The following is a 19,508-nucleotide window of genomic DNA, read 5'->3' as shown; positions in this document are numbered from 1 at the left end:
GGGCGCTGCGGCTCCGTGGGGGAGGCGGTTCTCAAGCTCACATGTGCTGCTGAGAAGGACGGTGATTTTCTCATTTTTTATGTCACCCCATCTCGGGGTTTGCAGGCAAACATCAGCAGACTCACCCTCTCTTATGAAAAGCAGGGATTGTTTCAAGGCCGAACTCAGTGCACTCTCCAGGTCTTAGAAGTGATGAAAATGTAAGTCCCTGAACTGGCTCGCTTGGTGCTGAGTGACAATCCAGGAAAGCCCTCCCTGCAGGGTAACTTTGGGAGAAAGCGCGGGGAGACAGCAGCCCCTCCTCTCGTGGGCAGGCGGCTGGCTGAGCCCCCAGGCCCATGCCTGGACATCTTCTCCCTCCAAGCACAAAGACGCCCCTGGGCCCGCCCCAGCCCCTTCACCTGCCACCGATTAGGGGACCAGCATCCAGCCCGGGCCTTGTGCAGCGCCGCCCGCCACCCTCCTGCATTAGCACACTCCTAATTGATTAAGTGGATGATTGATTATTGAACCTGTGCGGTCTGCTTTCCAGACCCGTTGGCTGGGAACGGAAAGCCACGCTTGGCCCTCGGATGCAGCAGGCGCCCCCTGCCCCGGCTGCTCCAGGCTGCAGAGCCGAGGTGATTGGCGCCAGGCTGCCCACCCTGCCTGCCCCAGCAAGTGCATCGGTCGCGCCCTCGTGGTTTCTGCTCTTTGCATGTCAGGTCTCGGCAGGAGGCTGCAGTCAGACGCTGCTCAGCGTCCAGCAAGGGGCCGCCCAGATCCCATCTTCCACAGACCCACTCTGAGCCCCTACTTCCCTCAGACCTGCCGGAACCAACTGTGCCCCCGCACAGCTCCACTGCCCCAGGCTCCTTCCCGCTACTGTAAGAGATCACCACAGGTCGCGTGGGCCAGAGCCCGGCACTGCTTCTTGGGTGAGGCTCAAGGGGTCCTCACCCAGCACCATGGGCCCACCCTTATCTGGGAATCGGGCCTGGCCTGGAGTGATCATGAGGCCACATGACATGGGCGTGTCAGTCTCACCAATGTGTGTTTTCACAGGCACGACGGAGTCTGTTTTCTACAGGTGGGGCAGGGGTGTGCATATCCCTTTTAATACCAGCATGGGTAAGGCCAGGGGGTGGCAGAACGTAGACAGAACCCAGGCACTGAGACACCAGTGCCGCCCCCCGCCGTCCATGAAGCCTGAGCTTCAGGCTGCACCGGCAGGACTTTTATTCATCCCTGCACGCCGCCATCCATCTCCTAGGCCAGCGTGATTCCTCTGAGTGCAGCTGGGTCTCCTCCCAGTAGATCTGGTGACTCCAGCAGCATGGGTGCTGGGAACAGGACCAGGATCGAAGGCGGACAGCGTGGATGCCTGAGGGCAGACCCTGGGCCACTCTCTCCCGGAGGTCTCCGTTCCTGCCTCCAGAAAGCTGGGAATGCCCCTTCTGGGACACCTGTTGGCAAGAAACCAGTTCAGTGGTCTCACTTCCAGAAAGGAGTCTGTGTTTTGACAGAAGTTTTCTGGCAACAGAACTCAGCCAAGAGGATGTCTGTGGGCGGCCCTTCCAGGGGCGTGGCCAGGCTCGTGGGGGGCCCTTCCAGGGGCGTGGCCAGGCACGTGGCCGGTCCTTCCAGGGGCGTGGGCAAATGGGTGTCCTTTCTAGGGATGTGGGCAAATTGGTGGCCCTTCCAGGTATGTGGGCAGGTGGGCCACCCTTGGGGGGCATGGGCAGATGAGTGGCCCTCCGGGGCCGTAGCTCAGGCAGGCAGGTGGCCTTTCCAGGAACGTGGCGCTGGCAGGTGGAATCTGTTGTCTAGGCAGGTGGACCTGGGCACTCCCAGGCCTGCTCCTGTGTGGGGGCTGCCCTGGACAGGCCTCTCAGAGCCCATCTCACAGTGAAAGCTTGAACTTCCTGAAAGAGGCAGCTCTTCTCAGGACAGGCCACGACTCCTGCAGGCTGGGCTGTGGGGCTCCCAGATAACCCACGGCCTGCTGAGCGGCCGCCAGGAAACGGGGGCAGGGCGTCTGCCTGGCCTCGCTCCCTCCCCGCCGGGGGGTCTTCATTAGCCCCCCGTGGAGCACAACCAGCCAGCAGGCCTGACCCCTGACTCCCGCTCATTCTTCCACAGATTAATTCCCCAAATTGACAAATTAAGGGGCACGGTGTGCCCAGGGTCACAGTCACACTGGGTTCTGGTCAGCATCAACCTGGCTTTAAACAGGGTTTGGACTGAGGGGAGGAGGAGCCCAAACAGACCCCACGCTCGAAGGGGAGGCAGAGGCAGGGTGTTCTCAGAACTCAAGGGACAAAACACAGCAGGCCAGGTCGTGCTGCAGTGACGCCGAAAGCACCCTGCCCGGCATGGCTGTGGGTCCCTGGACGTGCGAGAGGCCTCCCGGGAGAAACTTGACAGGTACAAACCTTGGGCTTAGGACTAGGGTGCTATTGCCCGGGATAAGGCTTTGTATTTGTATAATATTTTGCAAAAATCTATCATTTGATCCCCACAACCTGTAACATAGTGAGGATGGCAGAAACTACCATCTCCACTTGTTTTTTTTTTAGAGAGTCTCACTCTATCAAGCAGGCTGGAGTGCAGTGGCACAATCTCAGCTTGCTGCAACCTCCGCTTCCAGGGTTCAAGTGATTCTCCTGCCTCAGCCTCCCGGGTAGCTGGGACTACAGGCGCACGCCACCATGCCCAGCTAAATTTTTGTATTTTTAGTAAAGACAGGGTTTCACCATGTTAGCCAGGATGGTCTCGATCTCCTGACCTCATCATCTGCCCACCTCACCATCTCCACTTTCAAATGGGGAGGTGAAGTGACTTGTTCAAGGGCACGGCCAGTTCCAGGGGGACAAAGTTTCCTCCTGACCTCACCCCTGAGCTCATTCCTTTACCCCACCCTGCATATCAGAAGATGCTGCAGTCCCCAAGGCTTGCCACATACCAGGGTGTTGGTGACAGAAAGAAAGATGTACAAATTTGGCAAAAATAGCCAATGCATTAAGCACTTCTTACTGAGTGCCTTCTGTGTGCAAAGGACAGCATCCACCAGCGTCTGAGGGATCCGGAAGCCCCAGATGTGGCCCCATCCCTGGGGCTCAGCAAGACGAGGAACACAGACACAGACAGCCCCTGGGGAATGCCAGGAGGGAATCCCATTTGGAACCCCACAGCAGGAGCTCAAGAATGACCTCTGGGGCAGGATGGCTGGAGGCCCCTGCAGTGAAGCCCACGGCACTGGCTGGTATTGATCCTACTTGCCCATCTTGGCCTGTGGCTCCGGTCCCCTCCCTGCTCTGCCAGAGGGTCCAACACCCGCAACCATCTGTCACCCTCCGGGTGAGGCAGGAGAGCACCTGCCCTGCGTCCTATTTGTCCCATTTGTCCAGTGGAGCAGCCACCAACCCTGACCTGGGCCACGTGCTGGGCCCCTCCTGGCAGCCCGTTCTGCTCCCGAAGGCCCCAGCTTAGTCTGGGATGCGGCCCTGGACACTGGGCTTTACACAGCTCTGAAGTGATCCCAGATTCCTGCCCAGGTCAAGCTCAGCACTCAGCAACCACAGGCACCCAACAACGGGCAGCAGCTCCAGAGGGCGGAGAACTCATGGAGCAGACATCAGGTGCTCCAGGTACATCAGCAATTCAAGATCATCCCCACGGCAGCCCTCCTTCCTCGGAAGGATTTTTTCCCACTCTCCTCAGATGAAGACACGGAGGCCTGAGAGCTGGGGGCCGCCTGGGGCCGCACAGCCGGTCAGAGGCCAACACCGGGCGGAGCCAGGCCACACTCACCCTGCAGGATTCACAGTCTCCCCAAAGTAACCACAACAAGGGACTCTCCTGTCACCAAATTTCCTTTCAGTCACTTCTGCTTGTACTAATTCTGGCCCAACCATTCATTATATTTTTACAATTCTTATCTTGGTGTGTATTTTTTGACCCTAAAAATCCTAACTCCATTCCATCAATATTTTGTATATACAGAGTTCTAGCACAGTAAGTCATAAAATGTGCCTCTCCTGGCAACACAAAAATGTCTTCATGTTGCTTTTAAGCCCACCGATTGATGCTGCTGCCTGGATATCCACTTGCGAGGCGTTCCTGAGCCTCGGAACGTGAGCTCCCAAGCGCTCAGGCACCAGCTGTCTTAAGCCTAAATCTGCTCTCCGCCAAAAGGGTGGCATTAGATGGCGTCTCATTTTACATCTTTTCATTTTTATAACCACATTCCTAGGGTTTGAAGCTACTGTAGGTGGATGAAGAAAGGAGTGGGGAAGAGCCAGTGCTGAGGAAGATCTGATTTACAGAGAAAGGAGCCTGCAGTCACCTCAGCAGAGCCTGTGGGTATGAGGCAGAAAAGCAAGGGACAGCGCTGTGGGGCGACTCTGACTCCTGAAGCATGTGCACACATGTAACACACAGACACACATATGTACACACACGTACACACACAGACACACACGTACACACATGTACACACACAAACACACACGTACACACAGACAGACACACACACGTACACACACATATACACACACAAACACACACAGACACACACGTACACACATGTACACACACGTACATACATACACACACGTACACACGTGTACACACACAGACACACATACACACAGAGACACACACATACACACATACACAGACACACGTACACACACGTACACACACAGATACACACAGACACAGATACACACACAAACACACAGAGACACGTACACACAGAGACACACACACAGACACACACACACACAGACACATGCATATATACCAGTGCTGTGGGGGCGGCTCTGACTCCTGAAGCATGTGCATGCACACACACACAGACACACACGTACACAGACATAGACACACATGCGTACCAGTGCTGTGGGGGCAGCTCTGACTCCTGAAGTGCGTATACACACACACAGACACATACACATACAGACACACACATACAGACACACACACGTAGTGCATATACACACACAGACACATACAGACACACACGTACAGACACACACACGTACACACACACGCACTGACACACACATACAGACACACATACCAGCACTGTGGGGGTAGCTCTGACTCCTGAAGCGTGTGCATGCACACACACACGTACAGACACACACACGCACAGACACACACGTACATACACACACACACACATGCACCGACACACACACAGACACATGTACCAGTGCTATGGGGGTGGCCTCTGACTCCTGAAGCGTGCATGCACACACGTACACATGTGCAGGCATATGCACGTGGACATATGTGTGTACACACACAGCACACACACTTGCATGCTAAAGTACCTGTTTCCCTGAGATAGGGCCACACTCAGCACAGAGCTCACCAAGGGTCCCCTCCCAGAGATGTGCTCCCCCCACCACGCGACCCCAGATTGGCCAGGCGTGCAGGGTACTCACAGCTCACGTATGCTCATGGTGCCCTTGGCTTCATGGCCGGCTGTGCCAATCACGTGTGCTTCATCTCCGTGGCTTCTCTGACCATCATCCCACACTGTGGTGGGCGGAGCGGTGCCCCAACGATGGTCCATCCTAGACTCCAGCATTGGGGAATGTGTCATGCTACATGGAAAACAGAATTCAGGCTCCAGATGAAATGAAGGCCGTGCCTGAGCTGGGGAGATTGTGCCGGGCCTGAGGTGCCACCGGGTCCTTGAAAGTGGGAGAGCAAATAGGCAGGCGTCGGCGGGACGTGCCTGAGAAGGGCTGAGCCCCATGGCCGGCTCTGCAGGTGGAGGACGCAGCCTCACACCACGGAATGCAGCCGCGTCTGGAGGCTGGAAGAGGCCTGGGGCTGGGGGAGGATTCTCCCTGGAGACTCCAGAAGGAACCAGCCCTGGGACAGCTGGATGTTTAGCCCAGTGGGACGCCTTTCAGACTTCCAGCCACAGAGCTGTAGGATAATAAATTTGTGTTGCTTTAGGCCACCAAGTGTGTGACAGTTTATTACAGTGGCAACAGGAAATCAGTTCCCACTCCAAGGAGAAGTTCAGACTTTGATAAATCGTAAAGGAGGGTCTGTAAATGAGAGGTCAAAACCAATCGAGCTTCCAGGAGTGACTTCCCAGGGTGCCCTTTTCCGGGGCCATCGCCACAGTGACCCAGCGTGAGGTCCAGCCAGAGCCAGCAGAAGGGACCCGGCAGAAGGGACCCGCATGGCCACCTGGTTAGGCTCGCAGCCAGTGCTCCCTACGCCCACTTCCAGCTACAGACTCCCGGGACATCACAGGAAACCCGCTGGCCACCGCCTGCTCCTGCCTGGAAGCTGGAGTTGGGAGTCAGGACTGCTGTGTGCTCAGCCAGACCCGCTCTTCACCCCATGAGAGGGGCCTCCTCCCAGTCCCAGCCACCCTGTGCCCGCCCCAGCCGTGGTCGCTGCCCTCCCCGCAGGCCTCTCTCTGGGGACGGCTTGTGTTCGGTGTGGGGTCATGCAGCCCATTCAGTCCCTCCCACAGATCACCTGCCTCTGCTCTCCCAGCGTGGCCGCCCAGCCCCTCAGCCCCTCACACAGACCACCCAGCCCAGCGCCCTCTCCCCACAGGGCCAGGCGGCCCGTCCATTCCTCACACAGATCACCCAGCCCAGCGCTGTCTCCCCACAGGGCCGCGCAGCCCCGTCCATTCCTCACACAGACGAGCGCCCCCTCCGCATGGCCGCGCAGCCCCTCACAACACCCTCCCCACGCACTCTCTCGTCACCTGCGCTTCGCTGCCCGTGAGGCCACCAGTGCGGTCATGCGGGCGGCTCAGGGCCATGGCGGCAGACGCCGGCTTCCCCTTAGAAACATCCCAACCACACAAACAGCCTGTTCCCGCACCTCCTCCCAATCCTGGACAGGGAGACTCAGAAGTTCCAAGTGCGGCATTCCTGGGGCTCTAAAAACAAAGTTCACGGAGAGGCTGCGTGGGCCGGAGCACCAAGCCCAGGGCTGGGGAGGCCGCGGCTGGTCACGGGAGGTGCGGGGCGCACCGCGTGTGTGGGGCCAGGCCCGTCTCTGCGAAGCCGGGGGTGACCCAGGTGGGCTCCGCACGGCCCAGCTCTGACCCCCAGGCAGGGCCTGGGTCCCGTGGGCATCCCAGCTACCGCTGCAGGCTGAACTGTTTTATCCGTGAAACAACCAGCAGGCAGGAAGAGAGGGAGAAACGTGTTTCAAAAGAAAGTGACATCAGGTCAGGCGACAGCGCGGCGCACTGTCCCGGGAGCGCGGGGAATGTGGATGGGACGGGAGGGGGCTGGTGTTAAGCACATTATGTGAGTAGAGACAAGGTTAGAGGAGGCTGAGTTAACGCAGATGGGAGAAAAGTTTGGGGAAATTTGACGTAATATTTACAGATATTTTATCTTAATTCTCAAAGTGCCTTAAAATTTTGATATTTCTATCCAATGCTCTGGGGTCACAATATGATGTTGTCTGTAAGAGAAATTCTGAAACCAAATGAGGGGGTGTCCAGGACGTGGATGCCAGCCTGCCAGCCTGATGTACTCCACAGATGACATCTAAAACCACCAGGGCACGGCTTCCCTTCCCCGACAGTGGAAACGATGGCAGCCACCAGGGGGTTAAATTCACTCCTCTCCAATCCAGTGAGGGAAAACCGCATCATCCGGGTGCTCGCTGCTCCGCAGGGCTCCACACACAGCTGGGCAGAGCCAGGTGACCCTGGCACCTGGGGAGGGGCTGCTCCTGGAAGGGCCTGGCGCAGCATGCACCAGAGGTGCCTGCTTGGAGCGAGGCAGGTGCCACTCAACCTTCTGCCAAGGAGAACTGCAGCTCCTGCATCCACGGAGCATGTGGGCAAAGGGGTAGGAGACCAGGCGGACCCGTGTGTGGGAAGTCCCTCCTCTGTGTTCAGCCAGCAGCGCAAGGCACCTGCCACTCCAGTGTGTCCTCCATCTCCGAGGCTGGCCTGCCCTTCGGACTTTCCAAGACTTCAGAGACCCCTGAGTCTGCCCTGATTATCCCATCTGCTGGCCACCTGCAGAGAAGCCCTCTTTCACCGAGTTCCTCAGAGCCCACACTGCAGGTTGCTGGGGGTTTCAGGCTCCTGGGGCAGAACTGGAACCTGGGTGTGTGCCGACCCCGCTGGTCCCGGTCTCACAGGCGGGTCTCTGGCTTCACGCCTCCCTCAGTGTCAGTGACATCACCCCATCCTTCTAAACATGGCCGGCTCAGTCACTGATAAGCTGAGGGACAGAATAAGGGAACTTAGAAAAGACCCCCAAGCTGACAGTTGCTCTGGAAGCTCCCACTGTGCCCAGGTCGAGGCTGTTGTCCCCTTTCAGCTTCTCTCAGGACCAAAGCCCACCCCCAGGACAGATGCCTCAGCAGAGGTGCAAGAGAGCTCTTAGTCCCACAATCTAACATCGAAAGATCCAGAAAGTTAAAATACATCTCTTCACCCACATGAAGCACTCAGGACTGTGGTTGTCACAATTCCTAGTGCTCCACAAATTTTAGTTACTACTTCTCAAAAAAAAAAGAAAAAGAAGAAAAACGGAGGTGGGGGACGGGGAAGGGACTCTGCCTGGGCACTTTTCTCCCTCAGGTCTCCTGAGTATGCGGCTCCCAGGGATGGGGTGACCAGCGTTTCCCAAACACTCAGCCTGGGGACACTTTGGCAGGGAGCTCTGAGCAAAACGAGGGATCCACCATGCTCCCTTTGGGAAACATGCCGTGTTCACATGAAGAGTTTCGCAGGAAGCCAGGACATCGTTCAGACGGAGGCGCCAGTGCGGGCTCCTTGCTGAGGTGCCCCGAGGTCAGTAGGTGGGGAAATGCTGATATCTGCAATGGGCAAGGGGGAGGAAGCACCCTGCAGCCTCCTGGACACCGCCCCAGGGGACAGGAAGGGCCACTCTGTTCCTGCCCAGCGTCCACTCTCGCCAGCAGCTCCACGCCGTCTGCTGGGAAGTACAGCTTGTGCAGGGCCTGGTCCAAGCATACGATCTCTCCATCCATTCCCTCACAGCAGCGCTGGAGCAGCTGTCCCCTGGGCAGAGACTCTGCATGCGGGGCCAGCCCGGTCGTGGCTGCTTGGAGGGTTCGGGAACGCCAGGCAGCTTTGTGGACACTGCTTGTTCAGAGTCGACGTCCCCTGGGTGCCGATGTGGACAGGCTTGGGTGCTGGCTGCTTTTGACACAGAGACCCAGGAGGGAGCACAGCCCCGGCCGTCGCCGACCCCAGCGTCTCCAGGGCCAGCCCCAGCTCTGTCCTTTGGAGAGGAGGGGGCCTGGTCTGCCTGGTGCCACGGCCGGTGCCACTTGAACTTCATGCCCTGGCCACAGTCCCCGTGGCCCACCCCTTGCTGTGACCTACGACGGCTTCTCCGACCCCTCTGCATGGCGGAGTGCTGCACTGGAACAGGAGTGGCTGCCAGGCCAGTTCTGTTGGTTTAGCTGGGGTTGTCACTGCCTGTTCAGGGTTGTCAGTGTCTGTTCAGGGTTGTCACTGTCTGTTCAGGGTTGTCACTGTCTATTCAGCATTGTCACTATTCAGGGTTGTCACTGCCTGTTCAGGGTTGTCACTGTTCAGGGTTGTCACTGCCTGTTCAGGGTTGTCACTGTTCAGGATAGTCACTTCCTGTTCAGGGTTGTCACTGCCTGTTCAGGTTTGTTACTGTCAGTTCAGGTTTGTTACTGTCAGTTCAGGGTTGTCACTGCCTGTTCAGGGTTGTCACTGTTCAGGGTTGTCACTGTCCGTTCAGGGTTGTCACTGCCTGTTCAGGTTTGTTACTGTCAGTTCAGGTTTGTTACTGTCTGTTTAGGGTTATTACTGTCTGTTCAAGGTTGTCACTGTCTGTTTAGTGCTGCGAGACGCTGCACAGGGTACCCGCAGCTCTGGGTACCAGAAAGGGCCACATGGATGCTCAGTGTCAGGGTGCCCTGTGTCATGCAGGCCTTTCTCTTCACAAACAGTGTCACATGTATTTAGCATGTACATGGGCTGCATCAGCACTGCCTTCAATGTACTTTAGGAAGCCAGTTCCTGAGCGTAGCATCCTAGTTACAGCACCAGGGAGTTTATCAACAAATGGCCCCTCACCTTACTGAAAAAATTACAGGGACACAGCGCTCAATCATCTTAGGTCACCCACTGAATTTCTAGGCAAGGACTTGTTTTCTTTCCAGGGAAGCCGTGCGGGCCCACATTTCAGTGCTTCCAAATCAGCTCCAGCCACCACCGGAATGACACGGCTGAGCAGCTGCCCGGTCGTGCCCACCCATCCCTGCCCCTGACTCCGCCGTCACTGGCTTGGGGGAGGCAGGGGGCCTATAAATGTGAATTTGCAGCATGCTGAGTGAAGGTGATGGTTGATTAGCAAGTACTTTCATAAATCCAGAGGCGGCAACAGAAAAATGGCTGAAATGGCCTCACTGACTCACTGCCCCTTTATACCACAACATCTGTGGTGCCTCCCACGAGGCAGGCACTGCGCAGGTGCACGGGGAAAGGGTTCGGCGTGGCCCACGTCTGCACGCCACGCCTTCCATAAGGCGGTGCTTCTTACCCCAGTCCCTCTGTCGTCTTCCAGGGCCAGTCTCATTTCAGCTTAACATCCCTAGACCAGCCTTCAACACCCTGAATAATTTACCCCAAAACCTCAGTCTGCCTGTCTGTCCTAAGGACACCAGCTGACTCATAACGTGAAGCAAGCCTTTCTTTCTCTCGCTGATGATGTAAAGCTGCTTAATGTTTTACTGGCTAGGTCTGCTCTCCCATGAAATATTTATTCCCACGTGGCCCCAGAGCATTTCTTTCTTTGGAAAGCAGCCCCCACCTCTGCCACCCCAGAGGGGAGACATCGGAGCTCTCAGGAGGGGTTGACTCAGAGAGGAGAGGATGGAGGGGAGCTGTATTGTTGGGGACCAGGCTGGGGTCTCAGGGCCTGAGCCCCCTTCCCTGACTTGCACACAGCCCTGGCCCGAGGCAGCCTAGATGAGGTCATGGTAACCATGAATATTTAAGGAGATGGTTTTACTGTTCACACATGGATTGCTGCTGAAACGCAATCTCCCATCACCGTAGTAGATTCCGGGAAGCCCTGGAAAAATGGGTCTCTGTGGAACCAGGGCCGAGGGAGAGGAGGAAGGGGCAGGGCCCCGACCGGGACTCAGCTGTGAGGTGGGTCCCAGCAGGCTCAGGTGCCATTCAGGAGAGCATCATCTCAGGCAGATCAACATGGAACAGCAAACAGCTTCATTTTATCATGCCAGCCCCTCACAGTTTAGACCAGGAAAATCAATTTGTAAATGTTCTAGAAATAAATGAGAGAGAGACAGGGAGACAGAGAGAGACAGACAGAGACAGAGACAGAGAGACAGAGAGACAGACAGAGACAGAGAGACAGAGAGAGAGAGAGAGAAGCCAACACTAACCCTAGCTTCTTCCGCTGCTTCCGCTGTTTAGGAAGCTTGGCAGGAGAACTTCCACCTCCGCCTGCCCCTCGATCTTGGCTTCCCTCTCTCTAGAACTTCCCAGTTTCTATTTCAACCAGAAGAGAAAATGCTGAGCCCTGACTGACCATGGGAGTGTCAGCTGCTCAGCTGCGCAGCCCTGTGGGCTCAGATGGGGCAGAGCTCTCAGACCTGCCAGCCTGTGGCGGTCTGTCCTGGGCCAGGGGCCGTCCTGGGCCAGAGCTGTCCTGGGCCAGGGGCCGCCCAGCCCACCACAGGAGCCAAGAAGCCTTCCCCCCAGGGCCAGACCAAACCCCATGTGGGGTGAAGGCAGAGCCAAGCTGAAAACCAGGTAGAGGCTGTACGCAGGCAGTCCCAGCCACCTGCAAGGGGCAGCGCCGTCCAAGATTCCCACGAGTATGAGACACCTTGGAACGTTATTCATGCAGATTAGTAAAATGTTTTATGCCCAGGGATTTGATGAGCCTTTGAAACATAATAACTAAATAGAGAGAAGCCATAGAAGCAGAGAGAGGTCCACTCGGCTCACGGGACGGCGCTGCTTCCTCAGGGCTGAGGACCCTTAGCAAGTGCTGGCACTGGGCCCCCACACAGCAGGAAGGTTCCCACAGTCCCGGAGGCCGACCTGAGACCAAGCATCCGGCAGGGCCGGGCTCCCTCTGAAGGCACGGGGAAGGGCCTGTCCCAGGCCTCCTCCTGGGCTTCGGTGGGCGTTTTCTCCTGCCTCTGTCCCACCATCCCTCTGGGCCCGCCTGTGTCCACGCCCCTTTCATAAGGACCACCCCATGGCCTCATCGTCACACACACCTGCAATGATCCTGTCTCCAAAGAAGTCACGCTCTGAGTCTAGGGTCAGGGCACCCACCTGCGGATGTAGGGGCACAGCTTAGCCCATCACAGGCCTGAGTCCGCGGCTGGGCCCAGCCACCCAGCGGCAGCCCCCCAGCCTCCCTTAAGGAATCACTGTTGTGGTTTCTTAGTGGCTGGATTCATGAGTTACCGTCTGAGGTTACAGAGTGCCCGCTGAGCAGCCTGACAGGGTGGGGGACACAGCGATCCCCAGAGCTGAGCACTGAGGGAGGACACCTGGGTCGAGGGGGTCCTGGGGCAGCTGTGGGCCCAGCAGCATCCAGGCCTGGGGCAGAGTGGACCGACCCCTTAGGCAGGACCTGGCCAGGCAGGGAGGCCAACACCCCCAAGTCCTGGGTGGGACACCAGACTCCAGAGCTTCACGGAGCCCCTCACCCACCTGCTCACCCCAGTGGCTGGCACCAAGGAGCCAACAGCATCCCACAGCTGGGGAGGAAAACTGGAATGCAGGTTCCGCGTGCTAGCAGGGCTTGCTGTGAAAGGAGAAGTGAGGCTGGGTCTGGATGTCCGGCAGGGGCAGCGGCTGTCCTCGGGGCCTGGGCTCCGTGGAAAAGGGCTCAGGGAGGGGCCCTGTCGTGCACTCAAGGGACATGTGTGCTGTGCTGGAGGTCCACAGAGCCACGCAGGCCGGGGAAGAGATTATGGGGCTGACCCCGAGGGTCCCCATTTGGCAGGAATGTGGCTCCTCCTGGTGCCCCCCTGAGGTCCAGAGCTCTCCCTGCAGTCGGGGTCTGCGCCCAGGCCCCCCCTGCCGCCCCCCACTGCCCTGCGGAAACAGCGTCCTGTCCTCTCAGGGCCAGGGGCCTCCCAAGGAGAACTTCCGGGGACTCTTCCCACTCCCTGGCTCTGCGGCTACAGAACCCGCCAGCCGGCTTGGGAGCGGAGAGGATTCCGGCTCGGCCCCTGGAGGGAGAGCGCAGCCCCCATGAGCCCTGAAGCAGCACCATGGGGCTGTGGTTGGAAGGGGCGGGAGGCCCTTCTTGGGAGTTCCCATAGGCGATGCCATCCTACTACACAAACGGCCCCTAACTACCCTTTTCTCAAACCAAATTTAAAACGAGAAGGCAGGAAAATGGACGGGGCCCTGCTCCCGCCACGGCTGGCCTCACTCCTGAGTCTCGGCAGCTGACCCTCGGTTCTCAAGGTCGAAAGGAACCCCCTGGACAGGACTCAGCAGGACAACGGGACAACTTTCCAGCTTCAAAGAAAACCGCTGCCAGGCGTGGGCCCTGCGGTGCCTGAACCTCGCGGCCCGAGACCTGCCCCATCTGCTGGACAGCCCCGTGCAGCCCCATCCCGGACTCGGGGGGTCCTGGAAGGGCTGGGGCGCCTGGGGAGGATGGGAGGGGTGGGGGCGGCGCACAGCGGCCAGACTGAGACCCTGAGAACCGGGGGGACCCGCAGAGGGCAGGGAGGCCATGGCTTCCAGGTGGGGCTGCCCCCCAGGTTCTGTGTCTGGACCCCGGCGGCGGTCGACCCTGGTGCGTCCCCAGCATGTTTCTGGGGGGCGCTGGAGGCGGCTGTTGCTGCCCAGAATGTCCGGACACCGCTGCCTGAGGCCTCCTTTCGCCCTGTGCCTCCCAAGGGTGTGGGGTGAAGAAGGGCAGTGGGCCGGGAAGGAGGGCGCGGGGGCAGGAAACATGGAGAAATGAGGGAAACGCGTCGGTTCCAATAAAACCACGTCTGCCTGTTCCCGGCCACGCAGCGGGGCAGCTGGCTCCGGAGGGGGGGCGCCCACTCAGCACAGCCGCCCGGCCCGGCCCGCTGTAAACAGCTATTAAGGCTGATCAAAGGCGCTACAAGGGCTTAATCACAGGGCTCGCGGTGAAGGAAGCGAGACGGGGCTGCGCACCACGGGGCACAAACGTGGGTTCAGGTTTCCATGCACCCCTATTCCGCGTGCAGAGCCTCGGCCCCCGCCCTCCACAGCTGGAGTGGGGCCAGAGGGCCGGGACCCCAGAGTTCAGAGGGTCACTGTGGCCCACCCGACAGCCACGATTCACATGACAGGGCGCGGGTTTCACGTCTCCAGGGGAAGGAGCCTCGCCCGACGCTGTGTGGGGAGCACGCCGAAGATGAAAACATCTGAGCGCGCCCTGCAAGATGCGGAGACGTGGGAAAAGCAAGGAGCGCGACTTCTCCTCTCAGAGGGCAGAGGGGCAGCTGGCCAGGGGTAGGGGGAGCCGGCCATGGGGGAGGGGGAGCCGGTCAGGGAGGAGGGGGAGCTGCTCCGGGGGAGGGGGAGCTGGTCAGGAGGTGTCCAGGGGAAACGGACCCTCCTCCCTGCCTGCCTCTTGGACAGAGCCCAGGCGCCCGGTTTCAGCCCTGAGCCCCACAGCCACCACCCTCTCTAGGCCACCTACGTGGTTATCTTGAAGGTCTCCTTCAGCAACCACACCCCTGGGCCTTATGACTCCGGTGCCTCCCCAGAGAGACGCTGGGGGGGAGGCAGCCCCAGGGAGTCCTGGGGACAGAAAATGAGAGCGACTTTTCAGGCGTGCCCCAGATCACACCACTCTCCTGGTAAGATCTGTGCTGCTGTTTGTCGTTGCTCCTAGAACAAAATCCAGAGCAGCAAGCTGCCCTCAAGGTGCTGAGAGCCACCCCTTCCCCCAGGCCCACTACCCTTGCCCTCAGCTCCTGGACTCACTGAGGCAGCCCCTGGGGCTCCGGCCTCAGCCAGAGCTCTGGCCCTGGGCCTTTGCACGGTGGCTGCCGCCAACTGCTCCTCCCTGGTGCTGTGGGGCTGGCTCCTTTCTTCGAGTTCTCTCTCTGGACGCGTTCCCCCCGACCCTGAGCTGGCCGGGTGGGCCCAATGTGACCCCAGCACCCAGGAAGCGGGCCCATGCCCGGAAGCTGCTGTTTGTTTCTTGCTAGCACCTAATCAATAAGTTGGAATGTACTTCTCAAAGCCGTGGCTTTCACTGTCGACTTGTTCAACACCACATCCCAGGGCTGTCCATGCTCGAAGAAGAGTGAGTGCCTGACTAGAGGCAACCGGGGCATCCAGGCCTGAACCACACAGCCCTCTACATCACACACACGGCTGGACTTCTCTCTGGCATGTCCTGGCGCTGGCGGGCGATGTCTTTGCAGGTGTGTGAATACAATCTTCCCACCCTTACTCAGCAGGGACAGGTTCCTGGGGCTCTGCCTTTTCACTGGATGCAGGGGAAAGAATTCTGGGTAGGCAGGAGGGTGCCGGGCTCTGCCAGGGCCATGCTGGCCACGGGCAGGGCAGCCCAGGCCTCTCTGGGCCTGTTTTCTGTCTCGTTTCTTCTCTCCCGAGTGTAACAGGATTGCAGAGTGGGGTCCTTTCCAGTTCTAAAGTCATGGAGTCTCTTGTTTTGCTGCTGTACATGTCTGGGGAGGGAGATTCAGATTGTACATAGCGGAGGTCTGCAAACAAGAAGGCAGGGTGCCTTTGTCTAGGATCCGTTCGGGCTGCCACAGGCAAAATGACACATTTCCTGGTAAAGGTGACTGGCACAGCTAGGATCCTATGCCCTCCGGAACCCAGCAAGCTGGAGCTGGAGCTGGTGTTCAGCAGCTGATGGCGTGGGGCTTCCCTGGCCGGGCCCATGCAGGTTTGCTTAGGCCAGTACACTCTTGTGGGGTCCACACTGCCTGAGGCAGGCACGCCCGCACCCCATCCTTGTAGGTTTGTAATATTAACGCCTCCTCCAAGCAGCCCAGAAGCCGGCCAGGCCCTGCATGGGTTCTGGAGAGTCTTGTAGCCCCATACAGCATCTGACCCAGGACAGGGCCACCCAGCTGTACTCCCCAGCCCCATCCAGCAGCCAACCCCACCCTGCATCAGCTGCTTTCCTTGAAACCGAGCTGGCGGGGTGGGGCGAAGGTGACCCCAGCACCCAGCACAGTGCCAGGCATGGAACTGACACACGGTGCCCTCTGTTTAACGAGTGAACCGAGGCACCAGAGGCTTTCTTGCCCTGAACACCAATCTTCCAACCTAGATTAGCAGCCGAGTGAGAGGCAGCATCTGAACAATGCCCTGGGATCAGGCAGCGTGCGCTTCCCAGGTGTGTCTTGCTCATTCACTAAACAAATATTTGTGCTTGGCACCAGTTGATATGTTGGCATTGTGTTTCATCTGATTGTGTGTTATTTAAAAAACTCCTATTACTAAATCCATTAAGCAACCAAACTGCTAGAGTCACTAGATTAAAATGCATGACACACAACTACAGCAAAATGTCAGGAAATGCAAATCCAGGCAGGAGTCCTTAGACATATCAGCGATGAGGAACCTCTCTCTAGGAGATCTGTGTTTTCCTTCCAAAGACGATCCAAAAGATCATCTTTCCAGAAAAAAAGGATTTTACAGTCAATTTGCTAACATAATATAAATTTGTCTCCTTCCGGGGACTTATATACGTTAGTACATAATTGTTGTCTTTACCGATGGCTGTAAGAACCAATACCTCCAAAATAAACAGAATTAGTACAACAGTAAAGCCATTTAAAAAGGCATGCTCCACTTTATAGAATATAACTTATTAATCACAGTTTGAAAGAATAGAAAGGCATTCAATTTTAAGATTGCAAGCTGAGCATATGCTGAAGTCTTTCCCCATCTGCACATCAAACTCTGAAATGATAGGAAAAAATAGTAAACATAGGGAAAGGCATCCGGAAAAACAAGGAACAGGAATTCTCCGAGAATCAGTGGCTCTTGGGAAACCTGGACAGGTTCCATTAAACATGTAGCTGCTGTTCCAATATTCTCCCACTCCTGGACTGGCTCATGGGAGCACACAGCCCCTCCAGGAGTTCCACGCCAGGGAGGAAGGCAGGCAGGTGCATCCTGGAGAGCACACAGGGGTTCCCCGGGTCCCAGTGGAAGGGGCCAGCTTTCCAACTGCTACCAATCCCCTTACCCAGGCTGGGAAGCGGGCAGAGGGGTCAGGACCAGGCAGAGCAGCAACTGGGCCAGGGAGAGGGGGCCACGCCAGAGATGTGCTGGGGAGGCATGAGCCAGCCCACAGAGCAAGGTTCAGAGGTCAGAGGCTAGTCATCTCCCACTCTCCCTGGTATAATCCCAAACTCAAGCCCCAAAAGATGACTTTTCTAGGCAGACTGTGTACAGGGAAAACTGCTGTGTACAGAGGAATAACTACCTCAAAGACAACCCCACAGTCAAATATAGTCAGATGTCTGAAGCATCAACACCACGAAGATAAGATTACCGAAGAATTCACACTCGAGAAAACTGAGATAATAGCACCACCGAAACAGAACCTTTAAAGTATAAGCAGCAGCCACAGAGAGCCAAAAGGAACATGTAGTATCTGTGACTCAAGAATGGAAAGTTATGAACAAGAACCAATCAGAAATACAGGAAATTAAGGATATAATTGTTGAAACTTAAAAATTCAAATTATGCTTTGACTTTTAGAATGAATTTAACAGAACTGTGAGTAAACGAGCTTTAAAAACAAGCAGAGAGATTTTCCAGAATGTCAGAAATCTAGATGGTGCAAAAGTTGAAAGACATGAACGATTAACTGAACACATATGTTTGCTCTGGCTCTTGGAGAGCATGGAGAAGTTAGAAAGTCAGCCCACGCAGGGATGGCACAGCTGTAGGCACTTCCTCTGCACTTTGACGAGCATACATTTGCGAGGTGTTTACTGATGGTCTTCGTCCCCACCCCACTCATCTAAATCTCTAACATAAGAGGCCTCCGAAGTGATCACGCTTATGTCTCGGTACCAATGTTGCAGGCTCTGGAGAGGAGTGTGCCCAGCTGGGAGGGACATTGACGCCCACTAAACGTGGACAGCTGGGCCACTGCACTGGCACCAGGAGAGGCAGCGTGTTTATGGTTGATTGACGGGAAGTTAGGTGGGAGCACAGTTTTGCTATCCTCTTCAAACACACACAAAGAGGTGTGTAGGGCACAGGTCAGCAGTGGGTGGACGTGGTGGCTCGTCCTGGGTCAACTGGGTCAGCTGGGAGGGTGGTGAAAGAGGAAATTTGCATGGACTCTGCAGGCAGACGTGGGGCAGCGGTCGAGACCCTGCGGCAGGGCAGGGCAGAGGCACCCCATAGGTTCCCGTGGGCCTCACTTTCCCTCTCTCTCAGCATCCAGCTCCTCTTCCCAGTGGTGCCCCAAGCTCACCAGCAGAGCTTTGGCTGTAAACTGTGGAGGCCACTGCCACACAGAGCACAGCATCCCTCAGGCCTCCCTTGAGCTCCTGCTCCACCTGAGAGCTGGGGACACCTTGGATTCTCATCCTGGCTGGAAGCACCATGTCTGTCCCCAGCTTCCCTCCCAGATCTCTATGCCCAGCTCCACAACTCCTGTAGCAAAGGCCCCATCCAGTAACATGAATCGATTAGGGACTGCTCCCCACACTTCCACGGACCCCTGACTGAGACACCAACAAGCACTTGTTGATGGTCTAGCTTGAAAGGCACCATGCGAGGGGCTGGGAACTCAAAAAAGGGCCAGATGACGTTTCTGTCTTTAAGGAGTTTGTCCTTTATTATGTTCATGGCTCTGCCAGGATGGGTACGAAGGATTCCTTTTCCTGTTCCATGATTGTCCATGCTGTCCGGGCTGCTGCCGTCATATTCTGTAAAAGCTGCTCACACACCCATTGCTGGCAAGGACTTAGACAAGCTGGAGCTCTCATCACTCATGGGACTGTGGGTCACTGCCACTTTGGAGCTCCTTTCTTGTCTCCACTACAACCGAACCATTAGTAGATGCACACCCTGCGGTCCAGCAGCTCCACACCTAGAAACCATGCTCACAGGAATGTTCCCGGGGGTGCTGCCCCTACAGCCAAAACCGGATGGAAGCCACACGGATGCCCATCAATAGTAGAGGGGTGCCTTCTGTATCCTCCACAGGGAGAATCCACACCTGCTAGTGGGAACATACAGAAATCATACCCATGAAACAGAATCCACACCTGCAGACGGAAACACGCACAGATCACACCCAGGAAACAGCAAGAATCCACACCTGCTGGTGGAAACATGCAGAAATCACACACAGAAAACAGTGAGAATCCAGATAATCCATACCTGCAGGTGGGAACACATGGAAATCACACACAGGAAACAGCAACAATCCACGCCTACACCTGCAGGCAGGAACACACACAAATCGCACACAGGAAACAGCAAGAATCCACACCTGCAGGTGGGAACG

At 56.9% G+C, this 19,508-nt stretch overlaps 1 pseudogene; it reads left to right on the top strand.

Moving 5' to 3' along the window:
* Positions 1–14,424: 14,424 nt before the first annotated feature.
* Positions 14,425–19,508, top strand: part of LOC105542050 — a 23,151-nt pseudogene continuing 18,067 nt past the window's right edge.

Source organism: Mandrillus leucophaeus, unplaced genomic scaffold, assembly GCF_000951045.1.
Source record: "Mandrillus leucophaeus isolate KB7577 unplaced genomic scaffold, Mleu.le_1.0 Scaffold249, whole genome shotgun sequence".
NCBI classification, from domain to species: domain Eukaryota; kingdom Metazoa; phylum Chordata; class Mammalia; order Primates; family Cercopithecidae; genus Mandrillus; species Mandrillus leucophaeus.
The sequence above is the reverse complement of the archived record's forward strand: the minus strand, read 5'-3'. Positions and strand labels throughout refer to the sequence as shown.